Genomic DNA, 20,457 nt, shown 5'->3' on the forward strand with positions numbered 1-20,457 from the left:
TGTTTTAGTAAAAAAAAAACATAATAATCCCCTAGTATTTTGTGTGCCTTTGTGAGATCAGTGTCGAAACCCCACATAAATCAAACCACATCTTATATTTTATTTAAATCATGTCAAATTTAGGGTGGTGAGTTCAGTTCATTTTAGGAACAAATTATTTTCAAGTACTCCCCAAAATACAGTGGAGCCTTGGTTAGCGTCATTAATCCATTCCAGAAGGTCCGACTTAACTGAAACGCATTCTAATTGAATACATTTTCCCCAAAATCCAATTAATCTGGTCCAGAAGGTCAAAAATGTTAACACAAAACACATTTTTATAGTTTTACGTGTATAAAACAATTTTAAATGCATCAAAATGATGGTTGAAAGGGATAAATGAACATTTAAGGTTGCTTTTACCTTCATGAAAGACGGGATGACATGTTGGCCAAAGCACAATGTGGCAGCGAGATGAGTACACGTACACCACCTTCCTGTTTGAGTTATGGACTTCAATTCAATCGTGTTTCTCATCTCAACTCTCTGCTTTTCTTTTGATCATGGCTGCAAAATAACCCAAAATGGAGCCAAATAAAGTTGTGTTTTGATAAAGAAGGCGAGAATCCAAGAAATAACTCATAGCAAAACACGGAGGTGGATGTTTTATGATAAAAATACATTAACTCATTCAATCCGAGCCATTTTTTAAAAAACAACCCCTTCAGTGCCATCTTTGACTGATTTTTAAAGGCACACATATTGTGTTCTATGGCTATATAAACATGGAACCTACCAAAAGAAAGATTAAACTCTCGTCTTTCATCAGGAAAAACCTTTTTCCATTCTAATCATGCGTTAAAATTTCCCTCTGCACGCTACACTCCTCCATGTGCTTTCACTTCCTCCTTGCTGTGGAGTGTGTTTTTACATGCAAATGACCCATGCCGAGCTCTTATCAAAAGCACTTCTGCCACCTTGTGGACGTTTTTATGGCTTAAAATTACAGTGACTGTGTGCAGTTGCGTCATCAACTCTTTTTGCCTCCCGTGCAAAAAAACATAAAAGACATATAAATACATCTTTGTGATAGGGCGTTCGGGTTTGTAAAAACGGATAAATTCGCTTTTGGTATTGAATGAGTTCCGAACACAGACGTGCGTCAGATTGCATGCTAACTGGAAAATGTATGCAAAACAACCCAAAAACACGCTAGCCGAGGTTCCACTGTATGTCTTTCACACTATTTCGGTATTTGTATACAAAACCTGACTAAAATCCCATGAGAACACATTCACTTGTACGTTCAGTGATATTTTTAAGAACATGCTAGCTTTCCAGCAGTGAGTCTGTTCCACTCTGACCTCTCACGTGTTCATCTGATAAAAATCAACACTTCTAAAGAAGTACTGAAGGTTCCCGAATGTTGACAATTCAGTCAAATTGTCAAACCGTCATGTTGCAAGGGATTTTTAGGTCCAAAGCAGGTAGGATTCAGGTCTGATGGGTGGTGAAAAACTGTTGTTGTGTATGAATGTTGTTGCTGTATCATAAGAGACGAAAAACTATCATCCGACTCCAGCGAGACAGATAGATACAAGACAGGAAGAAAATTCCTCCTCAGACTGGAGGAACGAGAGAGGAGGAAGTGTGTGGCAAGCGGCAGAGCCAAAATGCTCATAAGTCCTTGTCTCTCTCCTCTTGTGCTGTAGCTCCTTTGATTCATAACGGGTATTTTGGCTGGCCAGGGCGAGGCCCAGGTATGCGTTGGCAGGCGGAAGTGCTGGCGACTGATTTGTAACAGTCATCCTTGCTGTGTGTGGTTTACTGTGTCAGCATGCAGAGCATTTACCTGTGGTCATCAAAAAAGCAATACGGGCCATATATCAGCCTGCCACTTGCAATACATCAGCTACTATTTCTTTTGGAGGTTTTCTTTAGAGCAAAAAGCAAAGCAACACTCTGCTTGCCTTTGTGATGAAGGAAGGTGGTGGGGGAAATTATCTCGCCACTTGGGGGCGCTGGTGCACAGATAATCTGCTTTATTGACCAGAACACGCCTGTATTAAATTACTATGCATGCATTACGCTTTATAGATACACGACAGTATCTACACAGGTACACAAAAGTCAAACTGAAGTACACTTGTATTTCAGATATAGAAATTCACGCAATACAAACACATCAAAAGATGTTATCTTTCTTCTTGACATTATCAGAGAGGAATTCATGTAACAAGATGTGCATTAATGTGCAGTGTGCACCGCATCCTATTTGACAGGTGTTCCTAATATTTTGCACCTCTTCTGTCCGATGGTAAACCAATATACGGCGAAACTACGTCAAATGGCAACCACAATGATTGACATATTGTTCTGATGATACCGTATTGACCCATCATGTTATCAAAATCAGTGACAAAACTGGTAGTCAGCGATGGAAAAGACAGGAAGACAAGCTCATTTGGCGCCACCTGTTGGTTTGCTTTTAGAAATCTGGAGACAACTTTTCAGACTTTTATCTCGGGAAGAAATACAGCAGTTCAGTATAGTTTATGGTTTGTATTATTCATGCATAAATAATAGTATACTAATAATAAAATGGTATAATAGTTCATATTACCATTACAGTGGAACTGCGGCTATAGCGTTCGCCCCGCACCGGTTAGTGTGTTTTTCGGTTAAGTTCACGGCATAATTTTGTCTTGGTTTGCGCACATTTCCCGATTAGCGTAGAATAGCGTGCGTCATGTCGTGTTATTAATACACTTTGAGTTCTCAATGTATTTTTATCACAAAACTCCCTGTTAGCAGCCTATTAGCTTGCTAGTACATGGAAACAGGAAGAGAAAGTCTGCTCCGCCGCCCGTCTATTACGGTATCAGAGGTCACCAGTGTTTTTTTCTCTCCTAAATTTCCGAATTTATTCTTGTAAATTTCCGACTTTAGTCGCATAATGTCAGACTATTTTCTCTCGATGTGGCGCTAATCATACTCAGTCATAACAGGCATTGCCTGGGACAGCTATGAAAAGGGAGGACTTATGTGACCTTTGGCTTTGGGCATGTGGAGGGAGTGGGGGAAGTGAGAAGAGCTAGACGTGCTAATCTGTTTGTGCTCAACTGTTCTGTTTTGGTGCCACGTTATAAATGCTTGCCTCAGGTAAGAGGAACGTTTCCTTCCTTCCTGAAGAGCTATGCTCTATGTTCCCTCTGACACGTATGACACGTAATATTACGACTTTATTCTCGTAAATGTATGACTTTATTCTTGTAATATTACGACTTTTTTTCTTGGAAATGTGCCACTTTATTTTTGTAAATTTACGGCTTTATTCTCATAAATTTACGGCTATTCTTGCAATATTCCAACTTTTTTCCTGTAAATTTACCACTTTATTTTCCTAAATTTACCACTTTTTCTTCTAAACTTACCACTTTTTTTTCCTAAATTTACCACTTTATTTTCCTAAATTTACCACTTTTTTTTCCCTAAATTTACCACTTTATTTTCCTAAATTTACCACTTTTTTCCTGAATATACCACTTTATTTTCCTAAATTTACAACTTTATTTTCCTAAATTTACAACTTTACTCTAAAAAAATTTACGACTCATTTTCTCGTAAATGTATGACTTTATTCTTGTAATATTACGACTTTTTTTCTTGGAAATGTGCCACTCTATTTTTGTAAATTTATGGCTTTATTCTCATAAATTTACGGCTATTCTTGCAATATTCCAACTTTTTTCCTGTAAATTTACCACTTTATTTTCCTAAATTTACCACTTTTTTTCCCTAAATTTACCAATTTATTTTCCTAAATTTACCACTTTTTTTCCCTAAATTTACCACTTTATTTTCCTAAATTTACAACTTTATTTTCCTAAATTTACAACTTTATTTTCCTAAATTTACAACTTTACTCTAAAAAAATTTACGACTCATTTTCTCATAAATGTATGACTTTATTCTTGTAATATTCCAACTTTTTCTCGTAAATTTACGGCTATTTTCATAAATTTACGACTTTATTCTCGAAATCTGAGTTTGTTTGTTTTTTCAATGCCCAATACTCCGTCGTAGATCTTACTGTGATTCAAGTGAAAAGGCTGGCAACATTTTCTATTGCCATATCAGCTTGCTTGCTTGCACTCATCCCTATCTTCCCAAAAGGACAAAACGCTGATTCGTGCCTCATTTTGCTGTGTACAGTTTGCCCTCCTGGACCAAGTGACATGCAAACAAGACATAAAGCGTCCAGACAGAGCTGAGAGGCTCACTTGAACTCAATGTTGGAACGGGCAAGATGTGAGATTTAAGTCACTGCGGATATGATTTGATCATTACAGGCGTACTTGTTCCACAGTCTGTGACAAACAAGCCATCAAACTGGGGTATTCTCCCATTGGGGAGATAACCGAATATAGCACAAAACTAAATAAATAAATAAATAAAAAGCACCCTGACAGCAGCAATTCTGAGGATGGAAATGCTACATCGACAAAAGGAGGCACGGGTGAGTGGTGTCACAATTGTAAACTCATAACATGAAAGCTCTGCAAAGACGATACGCTTCACTGCTGGTTCAGCTTTGCAGTGATGCAACTGGCAGTACCTTCAGAAGACAAAAATGTCACTGTGGACAACGTCTCCCCATCAAATAATGGAGCGCCACTTTACTCCACAGTATAAGTCGTGATCGTCACAATCTAGATCTTTATGTATGGATGCATCCAGCAGGATAATGGTCCATCAAAATGCACTCATAATATTTGCAGGGAATGTGCAATGCTATCAAAGTCAGAATGGGCCGAGATCCCTGGGGGAGCTTCAATCAGTGCTTCAAGGAAGTCAAAGTTGAGGGGAAACAGCCTTGCCCATTAAGAGAAAAGTCTACACTGTTTGTACCTCTGTGCTGTCAGCTCCTTTTATTTTCCAAAGCCTTTAAACTCACAGGAGTGAGCATATATTCTCTTTAAACGGGGGTGATTTCCAGTGCACCATTCTGAAAAAACCTGTTATTGGAAATAGTCTAACAAATACTTGCAAATAGTCATAAATTCACCACCTGCTAGAAGTGATTGCACACATTTTTGCTCCTTTCCTTTATAAAACAATACGATGGAACCTCCAAAGTCAAACGTTGCAAAAGTTGGGGAATTTGAAGTGCAACTTCATATTGTAAAACTTTAATACACTTTAACAGCCAGTCTGTTTTGATTTGTTTTACTTTTTTGTGTTTTGTGTGCCATACTTATTATATCCCTGAAGTTCATTTATTTCTAATGCTTGTTATTGTTATTATTGTTGTTGTATTGTTCTTGTCTTGTTTCTCCAGTAGATGACACTGTTGTTGATATCACAACCCTTCTCTCGTCTTCTTCTTTGGTAATTAGTTTTACATGGCAGCGCCATCTAGCAAGTAAGCAGCAGGCAATTTAGTGCAAAGTAAATGGCATTTTGATAGCCGCGAACACACTGTCACTACGCAATACGTAGTTAGAAACACTGAACTGAGAACAGAATATTAACGATTGGTTCCAGCATTGCCTATAAAAAGCCACTAGATGGCGCTGTCACTTTGTAAACACCTTTTTGGTAAAACCAGGGGTGTCCAATGTGCAGGTCACGGCTGTATTTTATTGGTCCGCGGCACATTCTAAAATTATAATTTAACAAGAAAAAAAAAAACAAAGGAAAAATATTAAAAGGAAAAAAATTGTAATCTAACAATTTTGCGAGAATAATTTATGAGGGCAAATAATGTCATTTTAGTAGCACAAAGGTGAAATATTAAAGAAAAAAGATATTATTTAAAAACAAAAAATCATGGACATGGTTCATTCTTCCCAGACTGTGTTTGCATGCAGCTCAGTGCTCAAGAGTCATGAAAATGGCAGCAGGTCTCTCGGGTGGTGAGCGTCTGGCCAGGTACGTGTTCAGAACAGAAAGGCAGGAAAAAAAAACACAGCGAAAGGAATACTTGTAGAAGCTACTTGTTATCAATTAAGCTGACTGACATTCTGCTGTTGTTTCATTTGGTCCTGATTTCTGGTTTAATTGAGCCCAACTGGTCAAAGATTGTTGTTTTTGGCGTTCACGGCAATGCTTCAAATGGGATTTTTGAGCCGGACCCCAAATAGATTCTTGTGCCACTTGTGTTTATTTCCCAGTCAGTCCAATCAGAGGAGATTTTGCATCACATAGGGTAAAATGCCAAATCTCTAACGTTGGGTGGTAATTGTCTTTGACTGGTCGTTTGCACTCTGCTTTGTTGAATCCAAGATGCATGCAGACAGATGCACATTTAATCAAACACCCCCAATTGGAACGCTCCATTTAAAATGACCACCGCAGCAAACCACTAGCCTCAGTGACTACTACTCTCTACGACTCTCTTCCCTCCCTGCATAGCCTTCACTTTCTACCAGAATATTTCCATGTCACACTAATAGCAACCCATTCCCCTCCACATGGTCTCATTAACAACAGCAAATATTTTGCCCAAAGCTTTGCAATGGGCTTGATCTATAAAAGATCAAAAGGAATCTTGTTACATATAAGACAGCGTCATGTGACTGCACATCAATGGTGTACAGTATCTCACAAAAGTAAGTACGCCCTCACATTTGACTTGTATCCATTTCTATTACGGTATACCTACTTAAGGGACAACACTGTCAAAATGAAACTTGGATATATGTTTAGAGTAGTCAATGTACAGCTTGCATAGCAGTATATTCCTCCGGAATAACAGACATTATGTGTCTAAATAGCTGGCAACACACGATATTTTTGTGTAGAGATGCAACAATTAATTGATGATTAATCGATTATGAAAGTCAGTGGCAATTATTTTGGTATTTAATCAATTGTTTTTGATTGAAAAATCTAAATATCCTCTGATTTCTGCCTCTCAAATGTGAATATTTTTAAATTACCTTAGTCATTCATGAAAGCAAACCTACTATGTGCGTGTTTTAGGCAAAACAAGATATTCACACACATCAGCTTTGACTTTGGAAAACAGTGATCGACATTAGTGCCTATTTTCTCATATATTGCGGACCAAACCACTAATTGTGTTTGGTTCATATTGATTTGGTCCGTCAAGGGCCTAACCAATTTCTCAATCAATCGAAACAACAAGTTTCAGTCTTGCCTACAGTCAAACATGGTGGTGGTAGCAGCATGGTTGGGTTGCATGAGTGCTGCCGGCACTGCAACGCTGTGGTTCAACTTTTTACTGCAAAAATTGCAATTCAAATTAAATATCTGAAAAGGCCCAAATATTTATGTTTGACATACAAGACATTTTCTATTCTATTATTATATCATTTTATGTTGTACATTATGTATTGTTTGACCAATTTACTTCTCTCAAGTAAAAGCTGTGATTTAAAAATATCGGGACGCGCAGATGGATGGGCCGCTGATCAGTATCGAGCTCTAATTTAATACGGTTTTTGAAGCACAAACACTTGTACTTCATTTTCGAGGCTCATGGTGCAGCAGAAGTCATGTATGTGCGTGACAGTCCAAAGGAGAAGCAAATAACCCCCAAAAATAACTGAATTCGTTGGACTAGATGACCAGCCTTTCTCTTACTTGGAGCTCCGCTATGTGCTGCCTGGAAGTCCTGCCATGATGTACTGCATCAGACAATGTACTCTCTCATCAAAAGTCTCCTTAAATAAGACGTTTCATCCTCTGTAGGTTTCTATGTTCTCATGGACAAAGTAGGTAAAATGTGTTCTTGTCTAAATGAAGATGATTTTGTGGTTCCTTTTTTCAGGTCATACTCTGTAGCCAATAGTACGAGTGCAGCCAGAAAAAAAATGGCGTTGAGCCCACCTTTTTTTTTTTTTAATAATTACCTTTTTAGGGGGGATTTAAAAGTGTACAGTTACTCCATGTGATCGCTATTGGCCTATCTCGCTCATGGATGATCGTATCAGAGTCTGCAGCATAAAACCGTGATCTGAGCACCCCTACTACAAACAAACCCACACTGATTAAAAATTACCTTGGTTGAGGTAAACAGCCTGAATAATGCCACGTAATTTGACACATGAATGCTTATTATTGTGGTTGTAGTTTGTGGTCTAGAACTGCACTACGTCATACAGTCAGTTAAGACTGAACAGCATCACATGTCATTTGATTTCTCGGTTGTGTAATGATGTGTCCAGTGAGGGTACATGATCAAGCTGAAGCACCCACACAAAAAATGACCCTAGTCTGCCTGCCTGTCCTTACCAATATACGTAAGTCTCACTCCTGCCAGATCATATACATCCAAGCAGGGACAACAGGCCAAGGTAACGTGTCACCTCCTGGGATCTTGAAATGTCTTAGGAGCTGAGCTCTAAAATGTCATGGCCTCGGGGGTTCAAGTGCTTTCTGATGAGCAATTTTACTGGTGAAATCTGTCGAGGTTCAGCGACTGAGCTGCTGCCACTTGACAAGTCTATTTTGTGGCCCGTGAAAAGGACATGTCGGGATGTCTCGGTCAATCAGGGTGCCTGTTCAGATGCAAAAAGTGATGCGCAACATAGCGGAAACTTTATTGTTTTGTTCCTTAGCTAAACAGAAACCTTTCTTTGCAAACACTCCCTTGCAGAATGCTTGCCTTTGCCCTTTCTAAACAAAACCAGGCCTGAGGGGACCCAAGAGGAGGCTGGTGAAACAAACAAACAAACAGTAGAAAGTAGAATACCAAGAATCGTTGGCTAGAACCTTTTTAATCTGTCTTCAGGCTACACGCTGTGTTTGAGCTTTTGTGCGTGTGTGTGTTTGTGTGTGGGTTTTCGACTTGCTTCCGTCCGCTTGTGAAGGTAAAAGGTGTGCAAACTGAGCGCGAGACAATATGTGTCAGCGAGAGAGGTAGATGACTACTGAGGGAGAGTGTGTGTGCATGGAAGGGAAGTGAATGAAAAATTCATACGGCTGCAGGTCCCAAAAGCCCTTCTGTCTTTGCCAGGAGTGTTCGGTTTCAAACTGCCGGGCAGGAGCGGTGGGACTGTGCCAGAGACATAGTAGGCATAAACACACATGCATGCAGAGGGAAGAGAGAAGAACAGGGCCAGCGGATGTTATCTTGGAATCAGAAGTCAGCACCACAACAACATCACTACTACATGGATAGTTCTCGACAGTCCCCTGCATTCCTTTCATGTGTTGCCCATCACTGCTTTTCTTCTGTCACTCCACACAGTGATTCAAAACGAGAGCATGTTTGCCTTTGGCCTTTAGCAAAATAGTGAAGAATGATTTAAATATGCACTGTAGAGAAGTCAAGGATTTATTGTAATTTCTGATATTAATATGCATACAGCCCTGAGATGGCAACACAAACGAAGATAAATCGAACGGTAGCAGTGTTGCCTTAGCCACAGCTACATCCTTACGATGCCAAGGCAGCACTAGGCTGAGCGGAGCAAAGAAGGCGATGCAACTTTTACAGCTTTTCCTCTTGCACTGTGCAAAACTGGGTCAGCAACACACACCAGGCATGCTCAACTCGTCTGCATGCTGGGATCAAGCACTTGGTGAAATGCCGTTGAAAATTTTTTTTCCTCCCAGGGCACGAGCAAACCATCGGAGAGACCACAACAGATGCTACATGTTTGACTTGAATTTTGTGGGGTCTATATCCACAGTGAAGCCAATCAGGCTTGTCAACACATTGCATGCAAAATGTTTGGTCATTTGATTTCCATGTCATGTACACTGCATCGATTTTCATCAAGCACTGCTTCAGGAAGTTAAATACTTTCTACTGACATCCAACAAATGCTTCTAGAATTAACCATACATATACCGTATTTTTTGTATTCATGGAATACGCTGTTTAAAGTTTATGTGGAAATCATGCAAAAATCAGCTAACCATTATTATATTGCCTGTCAGGCAGTTTACATGTTTACAAAGGTAATACCCGACCCTTAAGAGGCCCTTTAAATAACCCTACTCATTTGTCCCTAACAAAAACAGACTCACATTCAAGAGCCTAACAACAAACAATGTCAGCTTCCCCAAAACTGCTGTAAAAATATTGTTTATTAATATTTTTCCATATTCCACATTTACGTATTTTAAAGTTTTTTTTCAGTGTGAAATATAAATATCAAATACCAATTATATTTTTGGGAGATATTAACCTTTTAAAGGCTGCATGCTTTCAATGTGAAAAAGCAGCATTATGTTGTTTTTTTTAAATCTAATGTTATGATTGAAAGTGAAAGTCTCCAAAAGACAGATGGATATGTTGTATTAATATCGCAACAGCACATCATCAATTTCGTAAAACCACCCAGTCTCACGACGGTCTAATCTCAGCTCACGTATTAGTAAAGATGCTTAAGAGTCCATTTCTGTCACTCAAAATCCAAACTACAATAATATAATACCTAATATACTGTAATAATACACCAGATTAAAAATAAAGCAGTACCTTTGTGGCTACCACTGCAGTAATATGCTTCATACTCCTAAAGTTAAGGTGATATACAGTACAGTAGCCTACTTTCATTGACTTCTATCTCTGTCCAGGGTATAAAATACCTCACCGTTCAGCAGTGACCTGAACCTTTGGTCTTAAAGAGCTGAACCCGCAGCTATAGCCTTTGTTGACATCCCAACCCTTCTCCTGGTTTAGAAGTAGATCATAAAGTCATCACAGGGAGTGCTTACTTCCACGTGTAAGGACTGTAACTTTATCCTCATGGTCAAGATGGTCATTTCTCTGTCATAATAAAATCAGGCCCCAGAGAACTGGAAGGGCCCATTTGCCACTGGTCTAAGACATATAGCACATAAACAGACGACTACACACCCTGCACATACCTAAACACCCAAGCCATTTACCAACAGGACATTAACACAAGAGTGATGAGAGCATACCCACATGTCAAGGAAAATCATATATAGCAGTGGATGACCACATCTTTCTCTGTGACAGTGAGTCATGGTCTCCAGGGGGCCGGCTGCATGATCCAGAGGACCTTTGGGGAAAGCGACTGAAGCTCAAACCCAAGAGTCCCAGAGTCATCTCCTTTAACACGGACTGCCCCAGCTCCATAAATCTATTCACCCTGTCCCAGTGGCTCCACAGTGCAGAATTACATGAAAAAGTTAAAGTTATCATCACCAAGTTGACATGTTTTTTTCCCCACATTCTGTCCATCTCATGTTAGTTCCCCATCACCCTGGTCATCGTAACTATAACAGACTTTTCTTCCTTGCATGCCTTCGCCGACCCTCTGCGGACTGTGCTCTGTATATAGTCGAGGCCTTATGCCCGGAGCATCGCCAGGAGGTGCCACGGCAGCAGCTGTGCATGACACATGTTCACCGGAATCTCCTTTCTTTGCTTCATTTCATCCTCCTCACCCTTCATTTCACTGGTGCTTCACCATCCCACCATCTTCATTCCCCTTAGGCCCGTGTAGCACTCGGCTCTGAGCAGGTAATCCCACTGGAGGGCCAGTTTTGCACCCTTCACTTACTGTACTTGCACAGCTGCTTTGGCTGCACCTCCACTGAGTCAGTGTGTTGCTGACCAGCCGAGACTTCTGAAGCACAAACAGAAGAGCACGTCTCAAGGAAGCTGACCAAACTAGGCAAAAGGAGACAGCTGCTGAGGATAAGTTTGAGTGAACTTTTTAAAACTTTTCCAAAGTTACTTGCCGTTTATGTTTGTGAAGATGCCTTGTAAACGGTCAACTCAAAATGTATTTTGACTCTTCCAGAATAACAGACGAGCAAGCTATTACCATATTAACCCCCCCAAAAATCAATTCTTAAAGGAAAACTGCACTTTTTTAAAATTTTGTCCATCATTCGCAATCCTTATGTGAAACATGACCACACGTCTTTCTCTTTTCTGCGCATTATAAAGACAGAAAAACAGATTAAAAAAAAACACTGGGATGGGGGAGCTAACAACGCAACTATAAAGCCCATTGTTGACGTTTTTTGGAAGGTTTTTTTAACCTCCTCCAAAAAACGTCAACAATGTTGTATTTACATACCTGACCTGCATGTGAACCAAGCTACAGTGACATTGTTATTGTAACAGCTAACACGAAGAACCATTTTTCTGATGCAGTGACGCAGCGCCTTACGCCACTACCGAGGGGTAATGGGCCCACTCCAAAACAATGTGATAGGACACCAATCTGTACTGACTAGAAAACAGGACCAAGCATATGAACAACTATGAATAGACAACCAAATTATCTGTAAAGTATTAGCCCACAGTCCATGTTTTGTTTGTACAAGGCTAGACGGACTCTGTTGTGATATCATTTATCAGAAATACATATATTATAGCGACTTACTCGGTAGACATTTTTACGTCTGGTCCAGCTGGTCTGGGGCGTCTTTTCCAGTTTATTTTGGGTAGGTGGAACAAAGTTTCTATCACTGCAGGGTTTGTTAGCGCTAACAATTCTTCGTTAGTTGTGAAGCAATGTCTTGGAGAAATGTCCTTCTTGCCATGCACACGAAGCCTTTCCGTCGATGGTTACACTGTATGCCACCCATCCCTACTATTTTCACAGTCTCCAGGTAGCATATCGGCATTGTAGCCTGTAAACAGAGTAATACTCAGTTCTTAAGAATTCTGACAGCATTTGATAGAATTCCACTTATTTACTAGGGCAACTCATTTTAGAAACAATATTGCTGTAAGTAGTTTAATTGTGTTGTTTTGTAAACAGGCAAAAACCTATTGACCCATTTATTCATTCTATTCCAACCTATATATGAATTTCCACAAGTTACTGTTTCTTTGCCGATACCTTCTTCCTTGCTTTTTGCGGTGCCAGGTCACCTCCTCTCTGCTGTGCATTTCCTTGAAGCCGCTTGCCAGCGTTCTGCCTCCTACGTACTTCTGCCTACCGGTACTCTATGAACTGAGGTAGGACCGATTCACTAAAAAACCCCATCTTATCACATGCGTAAAGTAGTACCTGTAGTAGTCAAATACAATGCAATGTGGGGACAAAGACAAACCTACCAACATGATAATTGCTTGGGATAAAATGCCCAGAAATGAAATCCATCAGGTTTAAATGAACACCAGTATATCGCACCACTGAGCCTTCAATCTAGCAGTTTGTTCCATTCCCATTCTGGAGGGCTTATCTACGTAGAATATGCATTTTCCCACTCATTATGCCCACTTTAGGCTCCTGCAAGATCATTAATCCTAATAACTGCGTTCATTTTCACACATGCCATGCGAGCCATTACTCCACCTAACTTGGTGTATATTTTTTACCCAGATGTACGTTTCAGCCTGGTGTGTCTCTCAATCTACTTACGCATTCTGTTTGTGTCACACGGAATAACGAAACATGAAATAATGCTGGGAGAGACTGTTTCCATCATTTCACTATTGAGGAAAAAAGTTACATTTGTGTTATCATTTGTGAAAAACATTTGTGAAGTGCCTCGGCAACAGCTCTCAATAGAAAGATATCGTGGAACAGGAGCCACATGCATGCAAAAATTGCAAAACCTCCCACACTCTCATCCTTTCATCGGGTGCACTGGAGCCACCCAAAAATGACAAAAATTGCCACTTTTTTTGAGACGCTGACATTTGACAAAAGTGGTAAAGGGGACCCTTCCGCATTTACAAAAAAAATGCTTCAACTGTACTTTTCTGCTCGTGGAGGTGGTGGAAAACCTCCCACATCATCATCATCGGGGGTGGAAGAAAATTACACTATTTTTTCCTGACAAAAATAATTCCTTTTATTTTACTTTTAGGCCTGTTCGTTGATTTTTGACAAAAGTGGTTTCTGTTCCGAAACGTGGTGGTAACCTCCCACACTTTCATCAGGGGTCCCGCCCCGACGTCTTTTCCTTTTTTTTCACGGGAGCTACAGATCAAAGTCTTATTCATCTAGTGTGTGAATTTGAGACTTGCAGGCAATTTCTGTCCCAGTAGGGGGCAACTGTTCTCTTTTCCTCCAACCGGCAGCGACAGATTGGCTATGAAGAAGACGTAAATTGGTGGAATGCGGGTTGAGAGAGGAAAATGGCGAAGCGCATTCGGAAATCGTGTGGTGACAAAAAAAATTCTGACGCGATCTTATAAGACAGAGGTGACATAGGTGATGGTGACGTAGTTGATAATGATAATGGCGATAATGGACAATGACGTTGCTGAGCCATGTGGTGCCACACCCGAGCCTAACATGGGAAGCAGTTCAGAGTCGTACACACACACATACTGTAAATAGTTATTTTGTGTTATGTTTTATGCGTTAACTTCTGTGAATCTGTGAATAAATGTAATTAATTTGTCACAAAAATCCTTAAAAAGTTATTTTTGTTGTTTCGTAGACGTAAACAATTGTTCAGGTGTTTGAGATGTCACAAAAACTAAAAAATATGGACAGTCACCGTTCTGCTTGAATTTGCTTCTCTGCAGAAAAAGCTCGTTTTCTCTGTTTTTCGGTCAAAATCAGGTGTTTTTGCTGAAACTACCCCATGTTCTACCGCCAATGTCTAAAGACCCAAAAATGCTGGAAACAACCTTTTTTTTGATGAAAGAAGAGAGTCTAAAGTTTCTTTAGGTAGGTTCAATGTTTATGTAGTCCTAAAACTCAATCTGTGGGCCTTGAAAGTTCAGCAAAAAAGGCCAAAGACTCTGTCAGTATGGAGCTCTCTTCTCTGAACATGGCTGGCAGTCAAGGAGTTAAAATGTGTCAACTTCAGAATGTTTCTTGATCTTAAAACATCAGTTCCAATCCTGAGCTTCGATTATGATTTAAATCCAGAGTTGGGGGGGGGTCTTCTTCGGTTGTGTGGCCAACAGATTCCACAGGCCAAGCAAATATTTAAATAATTTTAATTAGCTTTCTGAAGCCAATGAGTTCCAAGACCTCATACAAATTGTTCTGTCAATGCCGACTTTGAGCCTGCTTCAATTATTTGGGTGTGAACTACAGTAAAAAGGACTTTTTAATCACGTTCAAATTCATTACCCCCACCAAATGAGCAATGTTTCCCATTTGGTCCATTATTTGGACATTTAGCTGCCTCTCTGGCCTTGAGTTGTTACAACTTTAATCATCATTAAACAAGACACAATTTGAGGGCAAAGAGCTATAACAATTAGAGCAGGAATAGAAGATGATTCTCGAAGAATCTGGAGTATACTAGAACCCAAGACGGAAATCTGAGCTTTTATTTTCAGGATGAACTATAGCACTCTGACCCAATTTCCTTCCCCACAACCCCTTTTTTTCTACTATAATTCCGCCAAGCACAAATGGGAATGGGTGTTGCATAAACCAATAACCCCCGTCGTGCTGTCAGTGACATTTTCAAACCGGTTTCTGAGGAATTGAATTCCAGTGGTCTGAGCAGCAAATGAGGATTTAGAGTTGTGCATAGGAAGAGGGGCAGCAGGAGCAGACGTGTTAACAGTTTGTCACATTCACAGAGACTGCATTAAGGCTTTGACCCACTTCAAGCTGAGCCACAATGATGCTGCCACTGGTCTCTTAATACTCCCTTTATGGCTATTGTCAACTTCATTCTCACTGGCATCGTCATAATATCCACGGATAAATTTAGCTCTTCTACTATTAGGCTGTAAATCTCATGATTATTTATGCATCTGTGCCATATTTCAAAATTACCTACATAATTTGAAACATGTGTGTGAAGATGGAGTGGGGTTTTAAAGGAGGAACGTTCTTATGCAGAAGCCATTATTTAGCGCCCTGAAGACTCTGCTTCTTGAGACTGTGACAGCTCAACATATTGCCACCCGCTGTCAGCTTCTCGCTAATAGAATCAACCTGGTTTACGGATAAACCTGGCAAATACTTTGCAACCTCAGGGTTGATAATGTGGTGTTTTATATTTATCATCTATCCATCTTCTTCTGCTTATCCGACGTCGGGTCGCAGGGGCACCGGCTTAAGCAGTCCAGACTTCCCTTTCCCCAGCAACTTCGTGCAGCTCCCTCCCGGAGGATCCCGAGGCGTTCCAAGGCCAGTTGAGAGACATAGTCTCTCCAACGTGTCCTGGGTCTTACACGAGGCCTCCTACCGGTCGGACGTGCCCTGAACACCTCCCCAGGGAGGCGTCCGGGAGGCATCCTGACTAGATGCCCAAGCCACCTCATATGGGTCTTCGCAATGCGGAGGAGGAGCGGTTCTACTGCGAGCTTTGCAACCTATCTCTAAGGGAGAGCCCAGCCACCCTACGGAGAAAACTCATTTGTACCTGGAAATTTGTCCTTTCGGTCACTACCCAAAGCTCATGACCATAGGTGAGGGTGGGAACATAGATCAACCGGTACATTGAGAGCTTTGCCTTTCGGCTCAGCTCCCTCTTCACCACAACGGACCGATGCAGAGTCCGCATCACTGCAGACACCGCACCAATCCGCCTGTCGATCTCGCGTTCCATCCTTCCCTCTCTCGTGAACAAGACCCCAAGGTACTTAAACTCCTCCACTTGGGGGAAGGATCTCATCCCTGACCTTGAGATGGCAGTCCACCCTTTTCCAAGCGAGAACCATGGACTCGGACTTGGAGGTGCTGATTCTCATCCCAGCCCCTTCACTTCATTTACCCTGCTGAAATTAGTATTTATATAATCAGCAGTGTTGTCTTTTCTTTATAAGGGTTTATTTTGCTGCACGTGGAACGCTGTGGAACCTTCAAAGCCTGTGAAAAATATGCCGTAAAATATATTTAAAAAAACAACGACACTGAATCTTGTAAGAGGATTTGTTTGAAGATGAAGTGTTTTTTTGTCTTTGTTATTTTGTGATGCCATGATGGCAAATAGGAAAAGTCTAATGGTAAGCATAAAACAGGAAAGGAGACTTATTGCAACATAGGGATGCATCTGTCTGCTGAATAGAAGATAGAAGACGTAGATGAGAAATTACTATATTGACCCAAATTGAAGGGTAGGATTAAATAAGCTTTGCTTTTTCCTCCTCCTTTGTGGAACTGTGAATTGTAATACGTGATGTATTCCAATGTAACTTGTTTGCACGTTCAAATAAATTAAACCATTATCATTACCATTTTACAAGACCTGGAAAAAATAATATATAATATTATATATAAAAATATTTACTTTAAAATATTTATATTATAAAATATTTACTTCAAATATTTACTTTCATTGTCAGTGAAATAAACTGTTAGTTTGCACAAAAAAATAACATAAGATTATATTTATTAACTGCTTGGCAGTTGACTACATTGATCACCATTTATCTTCTAAAACTGGCATCGTAACTCCTCTGTTGGCTAACTTGAACAACCTTTGAAGCACTCTTTGAGCGGGTTTCTGTGCCGCCAGGTGTATGTGAGTTACAGGACGAAAACCTTTGACTCGCATGAAGAAAACTCATTTGATGCCAATCGTTGGTTTGCATGTATAAATCTTTTGAACCTCTATTTAAGATGACCTGACCTGACTTTTTTCTTCTACAGTAGAATATTCCGTCTGATATTCAGTTAAAAATGGAGTTCAGATCATGTATTTAGCCAGAAGAATACATTCAACTTTGTTGACCTTTCACTGTGTGCAGACAGAGCACAAGCTAGACGCTGCTGCATCATGTAGGCTGCTACAGAACTGTAGTCTGAAATATATACAGAGATGTACAGTAACACATCCTCCTCCTGCTGCCAAAATTCATAAAAACAGAAACGGTTTGTGCCACCGTTGCTGCTGAAATCGCATGTTCACAGTTTGATGGATTGAGGCTAATCTGTCAAACGGAGGAGGCGGTGCTCATCTTGTTCGCTGTTCATTTAAAGAAGCATGAACCCGATTTGATTTGCAAGACACATGCAATTTACACAGAATCTAGGCCAAGGTTTCATACGTCTGCTGCGTAACTGAAACTATGACTCAGTTCTACCTAGATCCACTAGGAGCCACTGAAGATCTGTAAGCCACGAAGAAAGAAAATGACAATAAAAAATAGTGAGCTCAGTGCATTAGACCTGCCAGCCCAATGGCTTTGTATACCAACAGCTGTGCTGTTTTTAAGCACCTCCACACATGATTAAAATTCCAAACCTATAAGCAAACAGACAATCTGCATCCTTGGCTTGCACAGCTTCACTGAGCTCAGATCTCTACCTCAGTCTTATCCTGTCTGCGCCTTGTGAACTGCAGATCAGAGAGTCAACAGTGCAGGATAATAATTTAGAGATGCTTATGAAATCGCAAAATGTGACCCACTTCTCGGATGTGCTGACTAGACGACGCGAGAGTCTAATAATATTTCAGGAGATGCATCATAAATCTTAAATAATACCCCCACGCATGTGCTTATAACTTTGACGGGCTCGGCTCGTGGATGCATTGGTAGTGCTCTGTTCTCTGCCATTGTTCAGCTTGTGTAGCAGAGACAAAAACACACGAGAATGACAGATCCACAAAGCTCAGCAGTACATCTCTCACCATACAGTCGCCCGGTCCTCCTCCAAGCGAAGGCATCCGTCGTCTTGCTCGCTGATGCAGTGATTTTTTTTTGTTGTTTGCTTTGTTTGCTGACACATTAATGAGACATGTGATGGACGATGGAGCAAGCTTGAGCACGGCTCCTGGGTGTATTTAATTTTGAAAGAAAGGGGAAAGGTTTCACCTGATCTCTGTCATTGTATTATTTGTTTACATCGCCCACATCGGTCTCGGCTTGTTTCCTCTCCTGTTTTGAGCTAATCCGAAAGGGTTCCCTCAGTGACTGACCGACAGCTGCAGAGGAAATTGGGACCATTAATTTTGATGTGCCACTGAAGCGAATACCTTGGAAGAAAAAGCTCACATGAAACCTCCTGAAAGGAAATTGCTGAAGGCATCGAAAGTATCCCAAAATTCTCAGACGTGATCTATTGGAACGAAAGCGCAAGCAAACTTCACAAAAAGACAAAGGCAAGACTTTCGTGAAGCGTAAGGCCTTGGACTGGTGTGCAGTAAACTTTGTGTAGAGCTCATTAAGATAGGAATGAGCCAGAAATCCAAACATTGACAGGTGAAGCCATTAATCATTTGTGTCCTACTAAACTGTTGAGGTACTATAAAATAAAACTATTCAAGCGGTTTTCGATGGGATTTGAATCCATTTTTAAAGCGATTTTGTGGCGTTGAAAGAGACAAGCCCTTTGAAGACATTTTTTGTCCTTAAAACCCTTCTCTGGCAGATGCCGTCTTTTACCTTCATTTGTGCCGAGTTTTGAAAAAGCTTTTCTTCCTGTCACTCGCAGTGGTTCAGCCACAGAGCCCCCCTAAGTTAGCAAACGGCAGAGAAGGAGACACCAATTTTAAGATCATAGTGATCAATGCAGCAGAGTCATGAAACAACTGCTGAGCATGTAAGAAACATGATATCATTTTTGTCTGATTTTGTTTTAAAAAAGTGTTTCTCTTAAAATGGGTTTGGAAAAAATGGTAGTCGTCTTATATTCTGGATCATTGACGGGTATTTCCCTCATTGTGGTATTTTGATGAGTGCTTACACACAAGAGAAAGCAATTCAGAACATTGTCGTGGTGTTTATCAAGGCAGGCCCGGAAAAGTGGACTGTGCAAGAGGTGAGAGGTAATGAAGCCTGTACTGTAGTATTCTGCTACTCCTTAATTATCACTCAAAGCTTATTTACTTTGCACCCAACCGTATAAAGCTGTGGGGCCTTTCCCACCCTCAATCAACCTCTCTCCACAGCAGGGCGTGGAATACGGCATTTTTCCCTCACCTACGTAATTGACTCCTCGTGTATGAGAGGCAATAAAAGTTTATGACGATTAAACATAACACATCAAGCAGTCTTTTTTTTTTTTTTTAAACAAACTATCAGCAAGGGAATGGCATGTTGTGATCCAATAATGAACTGCTTCCTCTAGAGATGTCTAATTACAGACGGATTAGCTTTTGATAACGGTGAAAGGCTGTCAGAAGATGGATGAGGCACACGGGCATCCATTGTTTTAAGATACTAGCATAATTGGTTTTTATTTCTCAAGTATGTAGTTTAGTCTCACAGTGGAAGAGGAAGAGTTTTATTTGGGATCTCAGAGTTGATTAACTAGCTGATAAAATATTCATCTTTTCTCACTTTTTTTGTGAAATATGCAGTGGAACTCACTTTCAATCCATACAAACGACAATGTCCCATTGAGGTCAGGTAGATGTACAATTGCCCAATATCCCCTTTTTGCTTCTCTGTGGTGTTGTGTATATTTTTAGGGTTTGGGTTGAAATTGATATGGGAGACAGGGGCGCTGCTCAGTGATCCATCCATTGGTGCCAACCTTGGTGGCCACAGTGACAAATTTAGACAAAGTGTTCCTATCAGCCAATTTAGATCTGGCCAATGGGCCATGAAAAACTTGTCAGTGTCCCTGGGAGGAAGAAAGTGCTAACCCCCCATCAGAAACTGTATCAAAAGTTGTATGGCCATTAAACATGTAT

Source organism: Dunckerocampus dactyliophorus, chromosome 20 (genome assembly GCF_027744805.1).
Source record: "Dunckerocampus dactyliophorus isolate RoL2022-P2 chromosome 20, RoL_Ddac_1.1, whole genome shotgun sequence".
In the NCBI taxonomy this organism is placed as follows: domain Eukaryota; kingdom Metazoa; phylum Chordata; class Actinopteri; order Syngnathiformes; family Syngnathidae; genus Dunckerocampus; species Dunckerocampus dactyliophorus.